At 36.9% G+C, this 27,959-nt stretch overlaps 1 protein-coding gene across 1 annotated transcript in view; it reads left to right on the top strand.

Moving 5' to 3' along the window:
• The window catches only part of FTMT (ferritin mitochondrial), a 34,180-nt gene extending 6,221 nt beyond the window's left edge, over positions 1-27,959 (top strand). The window contains exon 1 of the mRNA XM_082456269.1: positions 1-27,959. This exon is cut by the window's left edge and continues 6,221 nt beyond it. The gene's annotated coding sequence lies outside the window, so the exon portion shown is untranslated.

Here is a 27,959-nt window from a genome sequence, read left to right as displayed (position 1 = left end):
ACAAGATGAAGAATATATACTACTGTAAAAATCATACATACAAAATTCTATAACAAATCTGTGATCTGTTTTTGAAGGATTATCTTATTACAGACTCTTGAAAATGTGCCCAATATACTGGCAACTATTTCCAGTTCCAGATTTCTCAAATCTGTGATCTGTTTTTTAAGGATTTTGTGATCAAATAAATTCAAGAGAAGCTACAAATGGTATCAGTGCTGGTCTTGAAAAGTCACGATGTATGTTAGCATTTTAAGGGCTCTGGGAAGTCTTGAAATTAAAAACAAAAACCAAACAAAAAATCTTGGATCATTTTTTTGTTTAGCTCAGTGTTTCCCAAACAAACCCAATCTCAGCTAGCTTTTTGTGCATGTGTTTTAACAATGATAATATAACTATACAGATATGTCTGATAAAAGACTATACAGCCTCCATATTAATATACCAAAAAGAGTGAATGCGCTGCAGAAAACACCTTCCTGTGGCCTTTAAAATGGAGTGGAAAGAACACTGGGATGGAAAAGTCAAGAAGGGATCCAGAATGAAGGAGACATCAGCTGGGCAGATGTTTTCTTGGGGTGGGGGGAGGAGGTGCAATAAAGTGAGTAGGAGAATATTTGGTCAGTGGGCCTTCTGCTAGACTAAGAGTGCTGGGTGGTGTTTGGAAAGATGGGCTAGAGCCCAAGTATGGACGTGAGAAGGAAGGGTTAGGTTCAATTTGGTGAGCAGTGGCAATGCTTCAAAGGGCTTCCAACAGAAGAATGCTGTGCTTAAGTGTTGAGCAATCACAAGTGTAGTTGTACAGAATAAAAGTCTGAAAACAACCTCAATGTTGGTGTTAGTTTGGGTCCTCTGAGAAACAGATGCCAAGATGGGATTAAGTGCACAAGAAATTTATTAGGGGAAAAAAAGAAAGGACGTTGAGAGAAAATGGGAAAAGAGCTGGGAGAAGCAGGGAGAGCCTTCAGACTCCGTGTGAATCTGATTCTGAGGGAAGGAAGAAAGGAAAGTTGTTCATAGTTCTCCAGAAATTTCTGCAAGGCCGTCTGGGAGACCTCCAGCCAAAATCGCTCATCAGAGGAATCCTAAGTGTCCAAATGGGCCTGCTTAAGTACATTTCCGGCATTCAGTTATTGACTGGGAGTGACCCACAGGAAGTGCAGCCTTGCAACAAACTAAGAGATGAATGGATTTTAGAGCACAGCAGCTGGGGTCCTTGGGAAATTGTACACCCTGCAGTACCAGATCTGAGAGATACACACACACACGACTGCACAAACTCAACAAAATGGTTTAAATTAAAATGGCATGCATGGGAACTCTCTGCAGCTATTAAATATGATTTTATCAAACACATAATGATGTGGACAGAAATTCACAATGTGTTATCTTAAAAACAAGCTTATTACAAGACAGGTTTACATTATATAATTGCATATATATAGAATTCCAGGGAAAATTATATAAAATATATGCATATAAAATGGAAGTATATATACCAACAAATGTAGCTAGATAATCTCTTAGTGATATTGTGTTTGATATTTATTTTCTTAAGCTACTTGTTCTTTTTTAAATAAATTTCTTATCATGGGTACCAATTATTATCATAATAAGAAAAATAAAAATATAAAATAAAAAGAAAGCAAAAAGGTCCTGAACCATGGTAAAATCAATGGATATAGAAACGAGGAAATGTTGGTGAGAGCTTAGAGGTAGAATCTTTTTAATTTTGCAAATGATTCAATGAAGAGAATTCAGAAATGGGGTATAGGGCTTCCCTGGTGGTGCAGTGGTTGAGAATCTGCCTGTCAATGCAGGGGACACGGGTTCGAGCCCTGGTCTGGGAAGATCCCACATGCCGCGGAGCAACTAGGCCCGTGAGCCACAACTACTGAGCCTGCACATCTGGAGCCTGTGCCCCACAACAAGAGAGGCTGCAATAATGAGAGGCCCACACACCGCGATGAAGAGTGGCCCCCACTTGCCGCACCTAGAGAAAGCCCTCGCACAGAAACGAAGACCCAACACAGCCAAAAATAAATACATAAATAAACCCAAAGTTTAAAAAAAAAAAAAAGAAATGGGGTATAAGAAGAAAATTAATAGAACTCAAATCTGTGTTACCAGAGAATAGAGGACTTGAAAAAAAATAGGAATCACAATAGGAGGAATAATTGGGGTGGGGCAGTGCATAATGATTTGCTTTTGATTATGCAGATCAATCTCACTATACATTCTATACTTAAGCTGGTTTATTTTGCTGCACAGGAATGCTGTTACGTTTCTGTAGAAAATGTCCTCTTCAATTCTCCTAGTTGAGTGTCTTTCAAACTGCATATTGCAACCTATTAGTGGGTCATGAAATTATTTAGTGAGTTATTATTCACTTTTTGTTAACAAAATAGAATTGAAGTGAAAGTAAGTGAAGTAAGAATATTGTCTCCTGAAATTCTTAGTTTTTGTGTTTTTGGGTGTGTGTGCGTGTGTGTGTTCATGTATTTACATCCTGGATAGTGATATGTCTTATTCTATGTTGCTGTCAAAAACATTCAATAGCTATTATCCTACATAATTATTTTACATTCTCATCTCAGATCTCTCGATCTCCTCCCCCTCCCCACTGTCAATTGATAATCCTCTTATTTCACTGAAAATTTAGAAGTAATCACAGGAGAACTTCACACTTTCTCCTCATTGACTTGATCACATATTTGCATCTGTATTCACATACAAAGCACTTTGTCATGATACAATGGTAGAAGCATCTAATTTGCTCTCTAAAACCAACCAATCTCCCACTGTGCCTGAATCCCAACCCTCCCACACACTCAAGGGCAAAAGGACATCACACCTACAATTATTCTCTCACTTGCATCATCGATTCTGCTCTTTCTATTAGTTGGTTCCCATGAGAAACAAAAATAGTGTTATTTCTTCTAATTTTTTTTTTTTTAAATGTCACCTTTGGACCTACATTCCCTTCAGCAAACACTAAGTTACCACTCTCTCTTTTAAAACAAAAGTTCTTGAAAAAGTTATTTCTGCTTCCTGTCTCCAATTTTTCTGTTCTCTCTTGGTCCCTCCTAAGTAAGGCTGTGTTCACTGTTCACCACACCAACCTTGTTATTTTTCTGTCAAGATCATCAGTGACTTCTATAATAATAAATCTAGTGGTCATTTCTCAGCCTTCCTCTCACTCAACCAGCTAGCGGGACTTGTTATTTCTTAAAACCCTTGCTTACTATTCTTTATCTCCCTCTCCCTTTCTAATCCCCCTCATCTTCTTGAACTTTAAACATTAAACATTTCAGAATCTGTCTTCACATCTGGATCTCTTCTCTTCTTTATCTATACTTGTTTTCTAAAGATCTCATCCAGTCCTGTGACTTTTGTTTAACTATATATCTGTTGACAAATAACATGCTTATATAGTTTGCTTGATTTTGCCTCCAGACTTATATATCTAAATATTTATTGATACTTCCCCTCAGATGTTTAATAGACATCTCATATTTAATATGTTCAAAACCATACACTTGATTTCACCATCCTCTACAACCTGTTCAAATTCTTTTGCATCATAATAAAAGGAAATTCCATTCTACCAGTTTCTAATGCCCTGTCATTCTTGACTACTCTCTTTCTCTTATACCTTATAACAGACCTTCAGTAATATCCTGAATCTTAACCAGTGCTAACAATCTTCGTCTTTGCCCCTTTGGCACAAACTCCCCTCTTTTTTTTCCTTGCATTATTATATTTTCTGTTACACTTTTGACTGGTCTAAATGCTTCCACACTTGAGCACATGCAATCATTACTCCACAAAGTTGCCAAAGGGTTTCTTTGTAAGTGTAAGTCAGATCTTGTTACTTCTTCATTCAAAGTCCTTCAATGGCTTCTCCTCTCATTTGGGGCAAAAGTCAATGTCCTTAACATGCCCCACAAGGCCCTATGTGATTTGAAACCCTGATATCATCACTATGCATAACATAGATGTGTTCTGTGTGTGTGTGTGTGTAAAAGTGTAAGAAGTGGTATGATTATAAGATACATATTTAAAATGAGGTCAGAGAGGTATCTCTCCCTCTCTCTCTCTCTTCCCCTCAGGCCTATTCCCTCTGCTAGAAAAGAACACTTTGCCCCCAGATGTGAACATGGTTTGCACTCACACTTCCTTCAGGTTTCTGCTCAAATGGCATTTTATGGAGAGTCTTTATTGATTATCCAATCTAAATTAGACACCACATTTCCCATCACTCTCCATCTTCTTACTCAGCTTTTCTCCACAGCAATTACCACCACCTGCCACATTTTTTTATTTGCTTATACTTTCTTTTCTCACTAGAATGTAAGTTCTGTGGAGCAGGGACTTTGTTTTATTCACTACCAACTCCACAGCTCTACAGCAGTACTTATCTTTATAGGTTCTCAGTGAATGTAAGCGAATGAAGGAGGGAGTGAGTGAGTGAAGACATCCAGAAGCCAGTTGGTAGTGCTGGTCTTCATCTTTCAGAAAGTATCAGAGAAGTGAATCTGGAAGTTATTCATATGGAGATCATAAGTAAAACTGAAAAGGCTGAACTGACGAAGAGAGGAGATAAAAGAGAGACAGTGGAGAGGGGTCCAAATATAGACACTTGGAAAATTAGAGGAGCTCTATATTTAGGGGTGATTAGATTAAGAAGCCTTGACAGGATACAGAAAAAGAACAAAAAAATAGCAAGACCAAAAAAAACAACATTTGCCTTGGAAACCAGGGAAGGAGAAAGAGTTTCCATCAAATGCTGCAGAGCTTAATGAGGTTGTGGATTGAAAGGCCATCAAATTATACTCTATTTAAAGTTATTACAAAATAGTGGCTATATTTCCCTGTGCTGTAAAATAAATCCGTGTGGGTTATTTATTTTATACATGGTAGTTTGTGTCTCTTAATCCCATATCCCGATCTTGCCCTTCCCCCCTCCCCTCTCCGCACTGGTAACCAGTAGTTTGCTTTCATTGTAAATCAACAATACTTCAAATTTTTTTAAAAAACAAGGCCATCAGAGTTGGCAGTTCTGTAGCTCATAGGTTATTTCAGAATAGTGGCTTTAGGAGTGGTGGAGACAGAAGACCATATTCATAGGGTTAAGGTAAACAGAGAATATAGAGTTCTCATTTGAAAAGTTTTTTCTTTTTTAAGTAATTGAAGATACTAGAGGGTACAGGATGGCTGTGATTGCTTTTGGGACAAGACAAGAAGCTAGTAAAAAGGAAACACTTGAGAAGCAAGTGATAGAATGAGGTTCCGGGGGAGAATGGAACACAAGGTAAAGAACCTAGGTATGATCTGGAAGGACATGTCCTCTGAAAACAGAATGCATAAAAGAGGAAGCAAGTAACATAAACTTTAAGATGAGAAGAGGGCAAATTGAGAGTACTTACACTGGCTGAGCTCAAACTTCCAAATAAAGTGAGGCAGGAGATAGATGGGCCCCAGGCTGAACAGCTGCAGTTTGTCCACTGTGGACAGATACTCCAAGATGAAGAGGAGGGAGGAGCTAAGCCCTGCCCAGATAAGAGACCACATATTTCTCATTCTCAAAGTCAAGGAGACCTTCCCAACTATACATGCGCAGAAACACTCTTTGGAGGTCAAAAAGGGAGGGGGCGCCACCCCATAGTAAGTGATGTCAACCTACCCAGAGGCCTCTTTGCTAGAATCCATCTTGGCTAAGAGATGCATGCTCACACATGGGAGGACCCTCAGATATACCAAATACGGACTCAGAACCAGGCAAAGCAAGATGATTGGCCAAAGGAAACCCAGAAGAAATGTCCCATAAAAGTGATTCCAACTACCACGAGGGCGAAACTCTCTCTCTGAGGCCACCCGTCTCTCTATCCACACGTACTCTTTCTCCTCCTAATAAACACTTCACTCATTTCACTGCTTTCTGTCTCTATGTGGAAATTCATTTCTACACAGCTGAAGGGCCAGGGCCTTACCACTGGCTACTGGCCCTGGTGGTCTAGTGGCTAGGATTCAGTGCTCTCACTGCCACAGGCTAACTTCAATCTCTGCAGGGAACCGAAATCCTGCTTCAAGCCGCTGCAGGCTGAGGCCACCCGAGATCAAAAGTAGCAAATGAGATCATCTACTGATATGCAGCTACTTCTATCTAGAAATATTTTAATTAACTTCATTTATCAGATATTATTACAAAATAGTAAATATAAGTCATTTTACAGATGGGATATAATCTTTACTCTTGGTCTAATATTCATAAAACTACAAATCAAAAAGCATACACCTGGAGTCCAGCCAAGTGGAGACTAGATTTTGAAACAAAAACCTAGTTTACAGAAAGAAATGACTCCAAACCCCTAAATATCATGAGACATTGTTCTGCTCTGGAACACAAACACCAAATGATGCCAAGATCCAAGGCCTTCAGACTTGCAGGAAAATACAGCACATTCCCCCTAACATTAGCAGCTATTGAAAATCATCATCTTTCACATTCAACTGTTAACCAGGTTTTGTGCAGTTCATTTAAAAGCTTCCTTGGAGAAGCACTGCATGACAAGATATCTCAGAACAGAGTGTGTGTGTGTGTGTGTGTGTGTGTGTGTGTGTGTGTGTGTGTGTGTAAATTTCTTACCGAAATTTGACCCAGAGTTCCTGAAGCCAATAAAGCTCACTTGACTTTTTAAAAATTTGAACTTCACCTTCATTCAAGCTTTCCACTCTCAAATAAAAGCATCAGAGAAAACATTCAGCAACACCACTGTAACAAAGAAAGGTGAGAGGAGTCCATGGTGGAGAAAAGGGAGCCTGAGACACTCCAAGAGCACTCCAAAAGACACATTCAAGAAGCAGACAACTAGAAAACATGCACAACTGCTAACCAGACCTGACCAGGGTAGTCTTTCTGCTCACAACAGACTGTTAAGCATAAACTGCCAAGCAGCACTCAGTTTATGAAATCAAGAAGGTTCACAGGCTTTGGCATGGGTTGTTAGTTTTCCTAAACTTCATATTTCTATTGTGCAAGTTTAAGACACTTAATAGGTATATTTGTTTTGGAATGAATAAATGAACAAAATGATATGTTTGTGTGTGTGCATATGTGTGTGTGTGTGGTGTGTGTGCGTGCTCCCGTGCTTGCTGAGTGTCAGGCGGAATGCCAATAACCAACAGGGAGAGGGACTGCCTGACAGTCTCAGAGAACAGACCATAGACATGCACTCAGGGTTGGGCTCCTTCCAAGCAACCTGGCCGATTTCCCAGTACAGATGGTGGCCAGTCTCCTGAGAGAGATATCTAATGCTTTTGGACAAACCTCAGTCTCTCTTAAACCTCCTGAGCACCATATTTTCATAGACTGAATTAGCAAAAAGAATTTCCTGTACTGTAAAAGGACTGTTAGGCTAATAAAATGGTATTGCATGACCTCTACACAGATCCTAGATAGTGTAGTCTGGTAATTAACAGCCTGCACTTGAGAATTCAAAATACTTACATGACAATAACTGCTCCACCACATACCAAATGCATGATTTTGGAAAAGAAGTTAAACTTTTGGAGATGGATTTCCCTCTGCCATGATAACAACCTATCTCAAAGTTTATTGGGGAACTAAATGAAATAAAGAATATAAAGGTCAGCACATTGTCTGGTACATAGCAAATGCTCAATAAATATTAGCTGCTTAGAATGGGTGTTTTTAAAAGGGAGAAAATTTTGTCAGTGTGTTTGTGAATATGTTTGCTTGTATATGCAAAGACTACCCCTGAAAGGATAATGTCAGTTGCCCTCAATGAAGAGAACCTGGTAGCTGGGAAAGGGGTGCTAGTAAGACTTTTTTCATTGTATAGCCTTTTGTGTCTCTTGAAATTTTAACCACTTGAAATTATCACCTTTTAAAGAATCATAAAATTTAAATGTAGCAAATAGGAGCTTCTATTAATTTTACTCACTTCTAAGCATAGCACATATGATGCATTTCTGTATAATGTGTCCCACATTAAATTAAGGAGTAATCCAAATACAAAGCTAGACGAGGACTCATATTTCCCTCTTTTTTTATCTACCCTAATACATTTCCCAAAATTGTTTGTTCCTTTTGCTCTCTGCTTAGCCATTGATTAAATACATAGGTAGTCCTGGCTTCACATTGTTTCAAATGTATGAATTTCAGTTAATATAGTTTAAATAACAACAGTCCCTCAACAAAATGGTTCAAATTTTAGTTACCGTGGTACCTTTACTGTGAATAAATTGCATGAAGAACAGATTTGCTGCCAGCTCTTTAGCCTACAAATCACTGTATAAATAGCAACTGCACATCATGATCAGTTACCAATCATGTCAACTCTTTTAAAGTCTGTTGGTGATTGGTCATTGTGCATCTGTCATTCACTTTACCTTCAGATAGTAAAGCACTTAGTTGTGTTGTCTCCTTGTCTCTCAGTGACAAACCCAGTAACATTTTATAATATTGAATAATCTGAAGAGAGAATTGGTCAAAATATAAAAGTGCAAGAAAGAAGTGAAAAGCAATACTACTAGAAGTGAAATTGGATATTATTAGAGCTCATTGTCCTAAATGAGCAGTTACAATGAAAAAGATTAAGATATCCCAGAGAAGTGACACCTGCCAAAAGTTCCTCATTTAAAGAGCTCTTGGAGATATATCACAACATTCAAAGTGCAAAAGATAAAATTTTGGAAATGAATCCAAATTTTGAAAGGAGAATGACAATTCACTAAGACATGAAAAAAAGATTCTTGTCCCATATGCTGTTACATTATAAGAAGAAAAATGCAAACACTGATCAAACTACAGTTGACTCTTTTTCAAAGAAATAAAACACTTTAATTCCCAATGTGTCTAATGTTTTAAATTTCAGAGTATTAAATGAATATTGGTTTTACCATTTTTTTTTCATTTCCCTTTACATTTATAACCAACAGTAAGGGAGTAGTTAATGTTTTACCAAAAAAATGTTTAATGGTCATATAACAAGTATTTAATTTGGCATGACTGGCCCTGTATAGTCTGCCTTTATAACTTCATGTCCCACGTCTTTGCTCTCTACCCTAGCTGTACTGGCATTATTTTAGTCTCTATATTCACCACGCACACTCCTGCTACAGAATCTTGCCATGTTGCTCCATTTGCTTCCTTCCCTTTTTTCATCTACTTACCTCCTACTTAATCTCCAATTCTGCAACTGTCACTTATGCAAGGAAGAGATCTTCTGTTTGCCCCTCCAGAACTGCATTCTGCTGTTCTCCACCTTTCTCCATGCTAACCTGCAAGGACATAACAATGGGCTCACCTTCCCTGTGGTCTCATCAAGTTATTTGTTCTCCCAGCTCCCTCTTTTCAATGTCACTGCAGGTTTGTAACATTCCTCCTGTGAGGAAGGCAGCTCCCTCTACTTAGCCAGCTGTCTCCAGGCTCTAATAAGCCCCTCTAACTCTTGCTGTATTAGGCCTAGGGTGGGAATGTCCAACCCTTGCCCTACCCCCCAACCACTTCTTTAAACATAGGTGCTTTATTATACTCTCTTCAGATTACCTTATTTGTGCCCTGTGTTTCCTGTCAGGATCCTAACTATGATCTTGTTCTTGCTTTTTTCTCCAACATGGTCTCCTAAGACTTAGACCCTCATCCCAATCCATACAGCTTACAGTCTCAACTGCAATATACTGGACTACTTACAGCTCCTTGACGGTGCCCTTTTTACACTTAGATCTTCTTCCTTATTATTCACCTGCCCCAGTATCCACCACAATTCAGATGTATTCTCTTCCTGAAAGCTTTGACATCCTCAGCCTGCAATCTTCTGGTTTGGGTAGTCATTTGAGCTCCCATAACACTCTATCTATACCATAACCTTATCACTCTGTGATTGATTATTCGTTTGCCTTTCCTACAAGGCTCTGAACCACTAATTCTGTAGTTTCTAGTCCCCCAGGGCCTAATAAACTACCTGGTATATGATAGCTATTCAATAAATGAAAACTACAAAGCTGTATATAAAGTCGAGCTAAAGTAGTTCAGAGCCTTACTATGATACATTAAGGAACAATAAATTATCAACGTGTTTATCTCTTTTCCCAAGACAATTTTTTTCTCCAAATATAGCATCTTAGTAAGAATACAGTTATCATAGCCAAAATACTGCAATAAGTGTACAGAATGATGTCATTTCCTTCATCAGACATTTATTCCTTCTGAAAATAAAATCTTTAAGCTTACTTCTCAATCCTTCTTCACTGAGCATTTTATCCCTTCAGTGTTGTCAAAGAAAATCCGGTACATTGAAAAGCAAAGATAACCCCAAAAATTGGGTCAAGAAAGGTTTTGGAAGGTTTTTCTAGGTAAAACATTATGAATTTTTCATAGCATTGCTACTCCCACACCACTTGCAGTATTGATGCACATTTACCACTTGTTTACATGCTTTTATTAAAACTATTTTCTCTTCTCTTGTATGGCTACCTCTTCCTCTCTCGTTCCCCATTCAACCACATTATTCTTCACCCTATTCTTTAGAGAATGTTATGGTGTGCCAACTAAATTTCCTTACCACTTTCAGGAGTAGAGCGCTTATTCCTTCAATTGCTGGGAATGTTGACAGTTGATGCTCACAGCTGAATCCTCCTTTCTAAGGATCACCTTCAGCTGAGCAGAGCTGTAGCTATATCACACCTCCTTCCTGGGGGCAGTCCACGTGCAACGACTAGTCAGTGTGGAGGGTTAGGAGGAGGAAGGCAAATAGAGAATGTAGAGCAAAATGACTCCCTTGTTCTAGTTATGAATGACTATGCAGGAACATCCCAGCTCCAGAGGTCTCCATGGGATCAGCTGAGCTGCTGCAGTGACTGTATCACGGCCCAGTCCCTCCCTCAGCTTAATCTACTTTCCTTCATTTCCCTCAGTGGTTGACCCTGAGAGCACTCCATAAACTTCCTGCATGCCAATCACTATCTCAGAGTCTGCTTTCTGGGGAAACTATGAGAGCCCTCAAGAAGGACCTCATGTAAATAAGCTAATATGAATTCTTCCGTGCTTCCCTTCCATGAATATTTAATTATATACAAACATATATGGACATATAAATGTACATATGTATAATAAATATATGATTTTTGTTTTTTTAAAAATGAGGTCTCATTATAAATTCCTTTATTTTCCCATTCAACAATACCTATATAATTTCCTCTAGGTAATTTTTATAGCTCCATAGCTTTAGTTCATTCTTTTAGCAGCTAAATGATATTCCATGGTATAGATATATAATATATTCAATTATTCATCTTTTGATGGGCACTCACCTTCTTACAGTATTATTTTACTTTGGCTTCCATGAACAATGCTGGAATAAATATTATTGTACATATACCCTAATAGACTGGTACCTCTATTTCTGTAGGATAGATTTCCAACGGTGGCACAAAGTTCAGGAGTATGTATATACTTTTTCAAACATATATTGCCCGATTTATTTTCAAAACTCTACAAAATTCACACTAATGCAGATGATAACTTTTGAACTGATTCTGTATATCTCATTTTGATATACTTCTTTCTTGCCCTCTAACATAGCCAAGTGATTTTGTATGAACTTTCTTTTTCAGGGTGAAAATACAGAAAGGTCCCCAAAACACACTTTGACAACTTTTTAACAACTAACAGAACATGGAAAACATCTGTTTATTTTTTTAATTTTTATTGGAGTATAGTTGATTTACAATGTTGTGTTAGTTTCTGCTGTACAGCAAAGTGAATCAGTTATACATATACATATATCCACTCTTTTTTTGGATTATTTTCCCATATGAAAATATCTTTTTAAAAGCAAAAGTACTGCTTTCAATGTAGGGCAAGTCTAGCTTTCTTTTAAGTTAGTGTTAAAACAAAGTTAGAGGGACTTCCCTGGTGACGCAATAGTTAAAAATCCGTCTGCCAGTGCAGGGGACACGTGTTCGATCCCTGCTCCGGAAATATCCCACATGCCGCGGAGCAACTAAGCCCATGTGCCACAACTACTGAGCCTGCGCTCTAGAGCCTGCAAGCCACAACTACTGAAGCCCGCGTGCCTAGAACCTGCGCTCCACAGCAAGAGAAGCCACCGCAAAGAGATGCCCGCACACTGCAACAAAGGGTAGCCCCCTGCTTCCTGCAACTAGAGAAAGCCCGGGTGCAGCAATGAAGACCCAACTCAGCCAAAAATAAATAAATAAATAACAAAGTTATAGGCTATCAGTCTACTTAATTTTATCTGAGACAATTTCTTTTTTTTATTCAAACGCTCTTAAAAGCAGTAGAATGCATTCAACCTCTTTTCCCCCAAGAATTGGTATTAGAAAGTGTTTATATGTATTCAAAAGTCAGGATAACCAGTACAAATTATTAGAACCAGGGATTTCTCAGGATCCTGGAAATAAATGTTGGTTTTTAAAAGCAGAAAACAACATACAACTTACCATATTCAAATTTTAAATGCACTCAAGTGCAAGATTAACTAAATGTGACCATCCATGATTTCAAAAGCAAACCATTATGGAAATTTTAAAAAACATGATAAAAATATTAAGTTCTTAAGTGTATTTCTCATGACAAAATAAAATGTACATTACACAAACCTCAACTATTGTGCCATTTGAAAATTTGTCAAGATTTGCAAGGAAAACAGTTTTCCTCTTTGTTTTAGCTAAATTAGAAGTTAATGAACTGAATATTCCAGTGTAGCATTAATGTAAATAAATACAAATCTATGACGAGAGTTAATCAAATTGAGTTGAACAATACATTTTCCCAAGTACATTTTGCACAAAACCACAGGCTGAGGAGTAATTATTTTTATGCATGGGCACTTGGCATTTTCAACTTGAAAAACATTTTTGTCAAGTAAAGTCAATACTATTTGTAAGCTCAACCTACTGGTTGTTAATGTTAGGACACCATCTTGTGGGTAAGGCATCTAATTTGGAAACATGTCTATGTGAAATCACTTGCAAAGCAAAAGGTAAAAAATGTTCTAAGTATCATAGAAACTAATCCATAGCTTCACCTTTATTTTATTAGCATGTCTACATAAGGTAAAGGTTAAGAAAAGAATACGGAATAATTTTTATCAAAAGAGCTTTTTTCCCACTGTGCATCAGCTGCAAAATAAATGTTATATTTCAGAATAGCTATCTGTTAGAAAAGCATTTTAATGAAAAATTTTTCCAGAGAATTAATGAAATCCATATTAGTGAAGGTAACTTTTCATTTAATACTATAATTTAGTGCCAAACACTTTTTTTTTAAGTTATAGATTAATTGCCCTGGGTTTCATATGGTCAATATCGATAAGGATGTATGAGCTATATGAGAATCTCAAATATCAAATTGGTTTTCTCTTTAAAATGTACTAATATTTCCATTAGTCTCTCTAAAATTACAAAGTCTTTAATACTTACAGGAATACTGATACATTAGGGCTTTATAAAAGAGAAATAAATTAGCAGAGCACAGTACAATGTCTGGAGGGCTGGGCACTACCTCTGGAACTAATCAGCCACCCACCTTGGACAAATCAATTCACATATTATGTCTTAGTTATCACAGCTGTCAAAAGGAATAATGGCAGCTTAACCAAACAATACTTGCAAAGATATAAAACAGTATGTGTCAAATTTCTGAGCCTACCATAATATAGGAAATGAAAAGAGGAATGGATCTGATTTTATTCCTGGTTCCAGTTCCTGAACTCTGAAATAACTGGTTTCTTCGGCACTTTTTAAAATTTTGCTGATCATCCCTATATGCTCCCAACACATTTTCTTTTTTCCTTTTCATAAGGTTTTTTGAGCGGGGTATATTACTTGCAATAAACCATCTTGGCCAAAACACCAGCCATGTGACTTAGGGAAAGAAATTACACCCATTTAATGGAGAAGGGATTAAAAATTCAGGTCTGGGTTTGAAATCTGACTTCTTCACTTACCAGCTGGATTACTTTGGGTAAGTTATTGAGCTTTCTCTCCCTTGGTTTTCTAATTTTCCTGAAAGGGTTCTGAAGAGTGCTACTTTAAAGTGTGTAACACATTTATCACAGTGATTGGAGTGTGTCAAGTAGGATATGGCAAAAAATAATAGTTTCTCATAATTATTATAAATGGATATTATTTAATTTGACCTCTTTCCCAACTTGAAAATAAACCAGAGCATGAAATATCCATCATTCACAATATTTGTAAAAGAAATAATGCTGTTCTGCACTAATGCCCACAAAATATCTGGTCAGAAGAAGACTTAAATGGTACTTTGATGGAGTCTGAATTGATTTTCTCTAAAGGGCTGAAGCTTTAAAACAATTTGTAATTTCCCTACTGCACCACAGTACACAGAAAACAGTACATTCAACTCTTGGATAGATTTGAATCTCCACAGACCATTAGTCTATAATGAAAATAATTTATGAGAATCTTTGACTTACAAAGGTGACTTACCTTCCCTGTAATGGATTTGAAACTGCTTCAGTTAATATGGGGTCAAGGTTCAGCAAACTGCAGACTGTTCAAATAGCTTAGTCACAAAAGTGATCAGATATCTTGGTGAAGGAAACAGAGCAATATAAAGATAACTCTTAGTCTCTCTCTTGCTATACAATCCTTTAAAAAGCAAAAAAGCCAATTGGCTATTTTGGAAATTTGATAATGCATTGTTTGCAGCCACATATGTGACTATAGATTTATTGAACTAAAAATGCAGTCAACTAAAACAAAAGCATTTCATAAATGGACAAAAAGAAGTCTCAGGAAATAAGTCAACATGCCCCTCATCACCTTTTTTTTCTTTTCTAAATCAATTTCTGAACTCCCTTTAAGGGTCAGCTCAATTCTCAACATTTCCCTTAATTCTTCCTTATCCATCACAATGAGTAATGACTGTACTAAGCCATTTTATACTAGATTTGATTCCACGTTTATAAGTTGGGGTCAAATCAAGACACTCCAAGCAAACTAAAAACCTAGGATTCCATCAAACCCATAGCCCTTAAATATAAATTTAGCATTTACCTTGGAGGGAGAAAACCTGATTTTTTCATGTTCATAGAAGTATAAACATATTTTTTCATATTCAGACTGAAGGATTTGCTACATGCATAATATTTGAACTCATTTGGATTATATTTCATTTCATATTTTTCTCAGTCACAACTGGATTCACATTATTCACAAAAATACTGAAGGTAATATACAGGAATATAGTTCCAAATTATTTTCCAAAATAGGTGTATTTGAAAAATCAATGAGAAATTCTATTATGTCCCCACCCCTACCCTTTGAAAATCATTATCCTAGCATGTTAGCACAATGTTGAGTTATAATAGATATTTAATATAGATTTGTGGATTTCATAAGGACTTTCCATGAACCTACTGCTTTCATGACAATTTTAGATTTCCTTCTTCCTGTGTTAACATATCTCTATACTATGTCTCATAGCAAAAGAATGTTTTTCAGAAGGTCATATTTTAAGGTAATTCCTAATATACATCTTTCAATAATTTCAAATATTAGCATTTTTGCTGCTTGGTTAAGCTACTTTTTAATTATGCTTTTACATACTCACACTATGCAACTTAACAACTTAACAACTTTTTAATTGAAATCAATGGTGCATTCTATTATGAGCTGATTCACTGGCAGCAAAGATTTGAGAGAAACATTTTGCATATTACATTATTGCTTGCAACTGAATCCAGATTGATCCAGTACATTTATAGTAAGAATTCTTCATTGAAAGCAATGGAGCTGAGCCCAGATTAAGAATGCTCCATTGCTTTCTAAGAAGTACAGTCATAAAACTTATAATATTTAATATCAGGATCGTCTTTCACCTTCTGCCTCCTTACAACATGTACACTGTCTTTAACCCAAGACAATATAATATCTTTTCTAATTTTCATGAAATATTTCTGAAATGTGTTACACAGAAAGCTAAGTTCTAGCCAAGAGTACCAGATGATGGGAATGTAAATTGATACAGCCACTATAGAGAACAGTTTGGAGGTTCCTTAAAAAGCTAAAAATAGAACTACCATATGACCCAGCAATCCCACTACTGGGCATATACACTGAGAAAACCATAATTCAAAAAGAGTCACGTACCACAATGTTCATTGCAGCACTATTTACAATAGCCAGGACATGGAAGCAACCGAAGTGTCCATCGACAGAGGGATAAAGAAGATGTGGCACATATATATACAATGGAATATTACTCAGCCATAAAAAGAAATGAAATTGAGTTATTTGTAGTGAGGTGGATGGACATAGAGTCTATCTTATAGATTGAAGTAAGTCAGAAAGAGAAAAACAAGTACCGTATGCTAACACATATATATGGAATCTAAAAAAAAAAAAAAAAAGGTTCTGATGAACCTAGGGGCAGGACAGGAATAAAGATGCAGACGTAGAGAATGAACTCGAGGACACAGGGATGGGGAAGTGTAAGCTGGGATGAAGTAAGAGAGTAACATTGACATATATATATACTACCAAATGTAAAATAGATAGCTAGTGGGAAGCAGCTGCATAGCACAGGGAGATCAGCTCTGTGCTTTGCGACCACCTAGAGGGGTGGGATAGGGAGGGTGGGAGGGAGATGCAAGAGGGAGGAGATATGAGGATATAAGTATATATATAGCTGACTCACTTTGTTTTAAAGCAGAAACTAACACACCATTGTAAAGGAATTATACTCCAATAAAGATGTTAAAATAAATAAATAAATAAAATGGGATTAAAAAAAAGAGTACCAGATGATTATTGCTATCAATAGTAGTTACAATAAAAGAAATAAATTAAAAATGTCTTCTTGCTGCTGTTTATTTTTTAATTGAGGTTCTTATAATCTGACAATTCTGCCATTTCACATGTACACCACAATCCAACAGCTGAGATAATATTACAAGACTATTGTTAGAAAAAAGTAAGTCTAAGTTGCTTTTTCTCCAGTCCTGGTTATGGGTTATGCTGAGTTGTTCACCCACCTGATACTCCTTCTCCTGGTGCCAGGATACACACATTGACACATAGAAAGTGGTTGAGGGGCAATATGTAATTGGTGAGTAATCAAAGGAGAAAGAAGTTCTCTGCAAAAGTACTTGGTTTACAAAATGTTAAAGTTAATCATTTTGACCTACTTAGCATCACATTTGAACTAAATTAGGAGACAAAGTTGGCTATAATTTATTAAATCAAGCACGCTTTTATGTGTAGGAAGATGATCATCACAACAGGAGAAGATAAAAGCCCAGCAACATACTGAAGAGTCATAGAGTCACTGACTATTTTAACTGAAAATGTCTTTAAATATCATCTTGTCCTAATATGTTAACCACTCAGCTTTTGTTCGAGTGAAATAAAAGAATAAATAAATTCATGACTGATCAAATTGAGAAGAGGGAGAACTGCTTTAGGACAAGTATGAGAAATAACTTTTTTTAACAAGGACTTCCTATATTTAAAATGTTACAATTTTATTGTTTAAGAAAAAGAATTTGTGAAAATATGTATTGGATTTTCAAGTCAATAAGAAGAAACATCAAATCTTATTAAATACAGTTACTAGTTGCAAAATATATTAAACTACAACAAGCACAAATGCAATTTGTATTAAAATTACTTTCTTCAATTTCAGGCTTCAGTAGATATTATCCGAATTAGTTGTAATTAATTTTAACCCAATCTAAATTTAGAGGCTTAGAAAATCTTGATACTGTGCTTCAGAAACTAAGAGTTTTAAAACCTGATTGCAGTTTTGTAATTACAGATAGATATGATATCACAACTTGTTATTCCTCTCAAATCTAACAGAAGTAAAGTAAATGTGATCCCTTGACTAGAGAATTTTGGATTCTGATTCATTAGGCAAGCAACCCAAGTCTGACCAAACTTTAAAAGAATCCTCCAAGAGGCCTTATAAAGAAAAAAGTAATGTTAGAGATTCCAATACTGTCATAAATTGGGAGAGCTTAGTCTTGATGCATCTGGACCCAAATAGTGTCACCCAGTGAGGAGGAAACAACTTAGACCAGATACAAAAAGAGAGGCTGAGTACAGTTGACTGTATTGGTATTGTTCGCCCAATCTCCATTACAACTCCATTTGTATGCAGCACTATCAGTTTGTTTAGAGGCTTACTCTGTTCCCACTGACTGTGATCTTGGTAGGATGTCAATTAAGGGGCCCAAAGGGGAGGGGAAAATATAGATTAATCTAGGCCCTTCAACCATACACAATTACTCTAAGGAATTTAACTCCCTGTAATTGAGCTCAGGATTTCAAGAGAAAAGATGTGCAGCTGATTTCGTCCCCATGGTGATGGCATCCTGAACAAACAGCCCATCATTTCCTGCTGCCTCTAGCTTCAGTATTACCTTTCTAAAGACCGAATCCTGTAGCTTTTTTGTCTGTGTGTGAGAAACTCCCATATTCTTCCAATAAATGTTTCTTAGTCTCACTCTTAGATTAGCTCAAATAAGTTTCTGTTACTATTATCCAAATAGCCTAAGTGTTTCACTGAGAAGTTGGCCTGCATCCAGAACTGACCTCGAAGTAGGGAGAAGAGATGCTGATAGACAAAGTCAGTGTTCCAAGAGTAGTATCAAAGTGATGAGGCCTCGTCAGTCTTGGTTATGTCAAGGTTTGACATCAAAGGAGATTCACTGCAGGGAAAAATGCACATTAGGAGGAGAACAAATAGCAGGAACTATACTTTTACATAAGCAATCGTATTGTCAGTATGGACCAATCAATCCCTTCAAAATAGTAGGGCATCCAGGAACAAGGATGTTGGGAGTAGGACCCCTAGCTAGAGGAAGAGACTGGCAGTGTATTAGTGATCTCATGGGTGGAAGTTCAGCACAAGGGACCAAAGAATTGGGTAGAGGTGGTATGTAGCTCAGGGTCCCCTTAACTGTAAGAGCTCACCCTAGTACAGCTGAGCCTGGATTCAGGATAACAGGATTGATTCCAGACTTCCCCTGTTGCTGGGACCAAAGAAGTCAATAAAACTTTCAACTCTAGTCAGGAATGTACCAAGGGCTAGGCAAAGCTGCACCAGGTCTTTCAGCTGGGGTGACTAGGTAGGTCTGGGAGAAGCTGGCCATAACAGGATACAGATGGTTGGTTAAGAGTGGAAAACGTCAGTGATAAGATTTGTCTTGAGCTGAAAAAAAAAGTTTAAATATATAATCTACCACCCTTCTTGATATTTCCCGATACTAATTTGAATTTGAATACATTCAAATGTATTCTGCATTTGAATACATTCTTCTCTCTTCTTGGGTTGTCCTTTCCTCTATTTTCCATGGTAAGATTGTTTTTTATATATTAGATCCAGCTCAAATGCCATTTATTTTCTAGGAAGTGTCCTTGGCTCTTCAAATGGGTTTATGATACTTTTACATAATTCTAATTTCAGTTAAGTATTTATTCCTCCTACAAGAAGGCATGGACAATTTCTAATTAATATATGGACCTGTACACTGTTCCCTGTACATCTCAGGCATACAGGAAGTAGTTGTTGAATGAATGAATGCCAAGTTCATGAAAGTTATAATTCCCTCTCTGACAGGATTATTGAGATCTCTCTTTAATGTTTCAAGTACTTATGAAAAATGCTTCAGTGGAAATTAAACTTCATTAGCAACTGAGACAACATTTGCCCTCCTTTACACACAAAGTTAATTCTATAACTGATGGAGAAATCTCCCCAAATTGAGGAGAAAGGTAAGAAAGTGGAGAAGATTAGAGGAGAAAGGAAGTATATGTCTCAAAACTTAGCTGTGAAAATATATTTCCATATTCCTTAGGTACTCCTCTCTGGTGCAGAGATGAAATAGAACAACATGGTATTTTAGTCTGTATTTGGAAAACATGCATAACATGAACATCAGTTACAATAGAACAAAAAAGGTGCTCGGGTTGTCTAGATACTCTGTGGTTGATGAAGGATCATTCTCTGCTTTGTTCAGATGGCTCTTTATTCCAGATCAAAGACTTGAAAGTATTTTTTCTTCTCTGATACCTGAAATGTCAGTTTTTAATGCCCACAGTCATGAGCATTATCTTCTTAGAAAAGAATTCTTCCTCAAGGATACAGAATAATAGGTAGCTTGTAATGCACATACCTGGAAGCATTCTATTTAGAAGTTACTTCTATTTAAAACATAAAATAAAAATATGTTTAAAAGGAGGGATTTTTGCATCTTTAAGGGGAGTGAATTTTGCATCATTTAACTTTATTTCTTATCCCTATAGAACCAGATTTACCCATAATGTAACCATGACAGCCTGTTCCCTTATAATATACATAAAGTTCAAGAGACAACAAATAAAATAGTCAAGAGATAAGTTGTTTCATAAAATTTCAGATAAACTTGGTGTTAACAGTTTAAAGTTCTGAGAAATATGTCAATATATAAAGCACACTTGTGCATCTCCTGGAAGACTGGCCTTTGGAAGAAATAAGACCTTGTTTCTTTTACAAAGATAATCAGGAGTCCAAAAAATTTTCAATGAGCTTATGAACTTTCAGAAGGTTAAAGTCTCTATTCCTGTTTCTCAGGGATTCTTTCTATAGCTTTAACAAACTCAGTACAAGTTACACCCATCAAATATGTTGGCGTTTACAAGACAACTGTGCCTACAAGAAACTAGGCCTACATTTTCACTTGTCTTACTGGAGTCTGACATTATGAAACAGTGACTCAAATTTTTCTATCAAATAATGCTGCTAGTTTATTTATAAGAGTGAGAGACTTGATTCCAAAATCACAGCAATTTCCTTTTTCAAACATCAGGACCTCAAAGTATGAATACTATACATTAGAGCTTATACAGTGACAGATAAAACTTCCTTCATAAACTGTCTTCTTTTCATTAAGACTTTGTGATAATAATGTCAAATTAAGTACCAAAGAATGTTTCTTTCCAAAAAGTTGCATCTAAAATGTAAACTGAGTCATCTAACTTTTTTGAAGGAGTGAGCCTAATTAGCTGAGGGCCATCCTAATGATGTAGTAAAATTTTTGTTTGATTTATTGCTTGTATTTTTATTGGGTCTTTTTAGAGATGCAATACAACACAAATCTTCAGATGGCCCCAAATTCCATGAAGACACATGAAACAAGTGATCATCTTACTGCCCCCTAAAGGGAGAAAGGACAAAAAGCTTCCCAATGTACTGCAAACACTCTCCAAAACTCTCTCCTCAGAAATCCCCTTCTCTTTCTTTCAGGGTTTTTTCTCTTTAGTCTTCAAAACCAGTGTTGCTTCATTAGAGCTTAGATTAAAACTAAGAAATTCTGGCTTGGCTGTTTTTATGGCAATGTAGATGTCCAGCCTGTTGCTGGACCCCTCGGCCCATCATCTCCATGGTACACAGGTTAAAAGGAAGGCTCCTCCTCCCAGGAAGCTAAGAAATGTTATCTGATACCTAATTACTTTTCCACATTCTCTTGTCCTGCAGCCCAGGGAAGAGTATAATCTACAGCTCTTCTGGAGCTGGAGGACTCAGTCATTCCAGGGATCTCCCCTCTCTGGGAATGGAGAGAGATGGGTTCGGTAGGAAGGACTGGGCTCTTCCACGTCAACCATTGAAACCATGACCAGTTTATGATCAATTTTACGCTTGTACTTTATTGACCACCAGTCCAAAACACTCTCCAAGGGAAGATAATAAAAGAAAAAAGAGGCAAAGGATTATGGCTGGAAGTGGAAGGTTTTCCAGTTCCTTTGGTATATAGAGCAGTGAAGTCTCAATGATTCTTCAAGCAAATCAGTACAACGGAGGAGTAAAGTAACAAAACCCGAAAAGAATGGGAGTGTATCAGATAAAGGAAGCATGTTCTTCAGCCTGTGAGGCCATTACACTACCTCTAAAATCACAAGGGGTGATTTTTTTTGTACAGTGTGACACAATAAATTGTCAAAATGACCTGAAAACATACCCAATTCTATCTCTGATTCTGATGTCTTCAATTGTGATCAAAATTGAAGCTATCTTGCTTGAATAATCATTCTTTCCACATTGCAGTTTACACAAGGCAAGAGTGTGTTTATAAACTTTTTAATATTGTCAAAAGGAAGAACATAGAATACCTCAGTTAGCAGTCTCTGTAATTTTGTGAGCTAGTTATAAAAAGAGAACACTGATTTTTATTTCTTATGTACTTGGCACAAGTTAAAATGATGTGGCATAAGTTCAGCATCTAAGTCTGGAGTTTTCCCCAAATTTATCAACACTGACCTCCTCCCATTGGTCTGCTACCCCTCCCTCCATTCAACCTCTGATACCTCAAATCCAGCATTTCTCAAACTTCAGAAGTGCACTAATCCCTTCTAGTGGAAAAAAATCATTTTTGAGGCTTTCTGGTGTTGACAAATTATTTTTACTATTATGGTGGTTAAATATGCATAAACACAAAACTAAGTATAAACTCCTTATGCTTAGAGCTTTAATTCTACAACCGAAATGAGTTAACAATGTATACAAACAAAATTATGAAAGCAATAAAATTCAAATTAACAACATTAATTTAGTATGATAGATGAAGTTATTACACTGCAATGAAATGTAAATATAATACTTAACTGCTTCAGTACAGGTTTGTCACCTTATTTCAGAATGCTTATACTATCCTGTGATATCTGATGACTCAAGTGTTCTAAGATTTTTCTCTATTAAAACCATTGTGAGCCTCACCTCCCATGATTCAGGCCCCTTCAACTGAGCCCTAAATTCCTCAGAGCTGGAGCAAAGGATCCTAACAAATCAGCTCCTCTTTCTTCCAGAAATATGATGGGGAGAGAAGACAAGATGGTGGAGTAAAAGACCTTGAGTTCACCTTCTCCCACGAGAACACCAAAATCACAACTAACTGCTGAACAACCAACAATAAAAAATACTGGAACCTATCAAAAAAGATATTCTACATCCAAAGACAAAGAAGAAATCACAACAAGACAGTAGGAAGGGTGCACTTGTGACATAATCAAATCCCATACCCGCCGGGTGGGTGACCTACAAACTGGAGAGTAATTATATAGCAGAAGTTCCCCCATGGGAGTGAGAGTTCTGAGCCCCACGTCAGGCTCCCCAGCTTGGGGGTCCGGCATCGGGTGGAGGAGCCCCCAGAGTATTTGGCTTTGAAGGCCAGTGGGTCTTGATTGTAGGAATGCCACAGGACTGGGGGAGACAGAGACTCCACTCCTGGAGGACATACACAATTGTTAGCAGTGAAATTGAATTAGTAATTTAGAAAACTCCCAGCTAATAATAGTCCAGGACCAGATGGCTTCACAGGGGAATTCTACCAAACGTATAAAGAAGAGCTAATACCTATTCTAAAAAATTGAAGAGGACAGAACACTCCTAAATCCATTCTACAAGGATGGATTACCAGCATTACCCTCATATCAAAATCAGAAACAGACTGCAACAGAAGAAAATTACAGGCCAATATCTTTGCTGAATAGAGATGCAAAAATCCTCAACAAAATATTAGCAAATTGAATCCAACAATATATAAAAAGAATCATACACCATGGTGGAGTTGGATTTATTCCAGGAACATAAGGATGGTTCAATATTTACAAATCAATCAATGTAATACAGAACATTAGCAAAAGGAAGGATAAAAAAATCACATGATCATCTCAATACAAGCAGACAAAGAATTTGACAAAATTCAACATCAATTCATGATAAAAACTGTCATGAAAGTGGGTATAGAGGGGAATATCTCGACATAATAAAAATCATTTATGACAAACCTACAGCCAACATAATTCTCCATGGTGAAAAGCTGAAAGCCTTTCCTCTAAAATCAGGGACAAGACAAAGATGTCCACTCTTGCCTCTTCTATTTAACATAGTATTGGAAGTTCTAGTCACAGTGATCAGACAATAAAAAGAAATAAAAGGAATCCAAATTTTAAGGAAAGAGGTAAGTAAGACTTACCTTGTCACTCATTGCAGATGGCATAATACTTTACATAGAAAACCCTAAAGTCCTCACCCAAAAACTATTAGAAATAATAAATGAATTCAGCTAAGTTGCAGGATATAAGATTAACATACAGAAATCTGTTGTTTTTCTATACATTAATAATGAACTATCAGAAAGAGAAAGTTTAAAAATTCCTGTTTAAAATCACATAAAAAATAATAAAATACCTAGGAATAAACTTAACCAAGAAGGTGAAAGACCTATACTCTGAAAACTATAAAACATTGATGAAGGGAATTGAAGATAATTCAAAGAAATGGAAAGATAACCCATGCTCTTGGATTGAAAGAACTAAAATTATTAAATTGACCATACTACCCAAAGCAATCTACAGATTTAATGCAATTCCAACCAAAATACCCATGACATTTTTCACAGAACTAGAACAAATAGTCCTAAAATTCATATGGAACCACAAAAGACTGATTTCCAAAGCTATCTTGTGGAAAAAGAACAAAACTGGAGAAATCACCCTCCCAGACTTCAGACTATACCACAAAGCTACAGTCATCAAAACAGCATGGTACTGGCACAAAACAGACACATAGATCAATGGAACAGAATAGAGAGCCCAGAAATAAATCCATGCACCTATGGTCAATTAATCTATGACAAAGAGGCAAGAATATGCAATGGAGAAAAGATGGTGTCTTCAATAAGTGGTGCTGGGAAAACTGGAAAGCTACATGTAAAAAGATGATACTAGAACATTTCCTCACATCACATACAAAAATAAACTCAAAATGGTTTAAAGACCTAAATATAAGACCTGAAATCATAAAACTCCGAGGAGAGAATATAGGCAGAACACTCTCTGACAAAAATAATAGCAATTTTTTTGGATCTGTCTCCTAAGGTAAAATAAATGAAAGCAAATATAAACAAACAGGACCTAATTAAACTTAAAGCTTTTGCACATCAAAGGAAACCATCAACAAAAGGAAAAGACAACCTACTGAATGGGAGAAAATATTCTCCCTGAAAACATTCAGGGAGGCCTGAATAGACATTTTTCCAAAGAAGACATACAGTTGGCTAACAGGCACATGAAAAGATGCTCAACATTGTTCATTGTTAATCATCAGAGAAATGCAAATCAAAACCACAGTGAGATATCACCTCACATATGCCAGAATGCTATTGTCAAAAAGTCACCCCTCTGTTTCCCATAAGAATATGGGAGTAAAATCTCTAAGGGGGGAATGAAATAGGAGGAAAAGGGGCAGGGCACAACCTCTAAAAGAATGACATAGCCCTTGAGGATATGACATAAACTGGTTAGAACCAACAAGGTCCAAGATGTTGAAAGATTAGACTTCTAGGGAACCTCATTATAGCCTCATTATACACTCACTGTAATACATTAGCATCTAAAAGATACACCTACAGGTGCCATGACACAGTCTGAGGCTAACCTTAAAAGGTCAAAAAGTGGGCAGTGGCCCAATTCCTGGAAACCTCCACCCCTTCCCCAAAATAGTTGGAATAATCCTCCCCCTTGTTAGCCTATGAAATTACCCAGCCTATAAAAACTAACTACCCCATATTTTGGGGATGCTCTCCTTCTGAGATGGCCCACACTCTGTCTGTGGAGTGTGTTTCTCCCAGGGCGTTCATTCTTGCCTTTTGAGACAGACTGCACTCTGTCTATAGAATGTGTATCTAAATAAATCCATTTCTTACCTAAAAAAAAAAAAAAAAAGTCTACAAATAACAAGTGTTGACAAGGATGTGGAGAAAAACGAACGCTTTTACACTTTGGTGGTAATGTAAATTGTTGCAGCCACTATGGAAAACAGTATGGAGTTTCCTCAAAAAACTAAAAACAGAACTACCATATGATGCAACAATTCCACTCCTGGGTATAAATCCAGAAAAACCAGAAACACTCATTCAGAAAGATACATGCACCATAATGTTCAATAGCAGCACTATTTACCATAGCCAAGATATGGACGTAATCCATGTGTCCATCAACAGACAAATGGATAAAGATGTGGTGTATATATACACACACAATGGAATATTACTCAGCCTTAAAAATGAATGAAATTCTGCCAGTTGCCGCAATGTGGATGGACCTAGAGAATATTATGCTCAGTGAAATAAATCAGACAAAGACAAATAATGTATATCAGTGATATGTGGAATCTAAAAAATAAAGTATATAGCAAAACAGAAACATACTCACAGATATAGAAAACAATACAGTGGTTACCAGTGGGAGAGGGAAGAGAGGACGGGCAAGATAGGGGTATGGGATTAAGAGGCACAAACTACTATGTATAAAATAGATGAGCAACAAGGATATATTGAATAGCACAGGGAATTATACCCATCATCCTGTAAAAATTTTAATTGAGTATAATCTGTAAAAAAAAACTGAATCACTATGCTGTATACCTGAGACTAATATGATAATTTAAATTAACTATACTTAAATTAAAAAAGAAAAAAGAAAAGAAAAGAAAGTACCTCTTCGCTTAAACACATTGTTAGACACCAATTAACAGTGGTTCTCCATTAGGGCAATTTTGCCCTCTAGGGCACATTTGGCAACATCTGGAGACATTTTTGATTGTCACAACTGGAAGGGGGGCTACTATCATCTAGACACCAGGGATTCTGGTCCCTGGTGTCTAGATGAACATCGTAAAACACATAGGGCAGATCCACAACAAAGAGCCATCTAGTCCAAAGTGTTGGTAGTGTGGAAGTTGAAAAACCCACTCAAGGTAAAAGCGAACTGCCAACTGTCACATCTTGTTTCAGGTTATAAGTTGTCCTCTGGATGACCCAAAATTATCTCCTTACATAATATTATAAAATTCTCACCAAACTCTAGGACTTCTGATTCTTGACCTATTTATTTTTTAGCCTGTATATTTATACACATATAGAATTACTCTAAAATGTCAGTAAATTGAATCACCATCAGAAAATATTTGCCAGTTACTTAATTGACTATGATACCATACAAATGACACATAATATTTACTGCAGAATCAATGTTGTATTCTAACCTAAGATCTCGATATATGCTCCCACAAAGCAGTAATGAGAATGAGATAGTCTGTAAACTGGAATCAGTTTAAACTAATTAGTTTAAAATGAGATAGCAATTTAGAATCTAATACCATCCTCGGTCTACCATAAAAGCATTTATTGTACACCTGTTATGTGGCATGATTTTTTTTAAATTTATTTTATTTATTTATTTTTGGCTGCATTGGGTCTTCGTTGCTGTGCATGGGCTTTCTCTAGTTGTGGCGAGTGGGGGCTACTCTTCGTTGTGGTGCGTGGGCTTCTCATTGCAGTGGCCTCTCTTGTTGTGGAGCACGGGCTCTAGGCACACGGGCTTCAGTAGCTGTGGCACGTGGGCTGTAGAGCGCAGGCGCAGTAGTTGTGGCGCACAGGCTTAGTTGCTCCACAGCATGTGGGATCTTCCTGGACCAGGACTCAAACCCGTGTCCCCTGCATTGGCGGGCAGATTCTTAACCACTGTGCCAACAGTGAAGCCCTGGCATGATCTTTATAAAGTTCCATCTCGGGTTAAGTACAATGTGTGCTTTTTCTCCCTACCAGTATACAGGTTTAATGGGCTCCAGCCAGATTCTCTGGAAAGTAAACTTTTGCCAAGAATGAAGAAACAAGAATGATTTTAAAGCCAAATTCTAGTTTGCTACAACAGAAAATGAAGTTGCAAAATAGTTCGCATTTCAGTTTCTTTTTAACCTCTTCTGGCTAGTTCCTGCAAATGTGGATGATCTTTAATGTATGCACTTGTACATCCACCTTTCTCTAAGAGGCAGTATGGATTAAGACACCAACCGAGAATCAAGTTTTCCTTTGACTCCATATTGTCTTGAAAACTAGTTGTGT

This window comes from Balaenoptera physalus (genome assembly GCF_965194825.1).
Source record: "Balaenoptera physalus genome assembly, chromosome: 3".
Taxonomy (NCBI): Eukaryota; Metazoa; Chordata; class Mammalia; order Artiodactyla; family Balaenopteridae; genus Balaenoptera; species Balaenoptera physalus.
The sequence above is the reverse complement of the archived record's forward strand: the minus strand, read 5'-3'. Positions and strand labels throughout refer to the sequence as shown.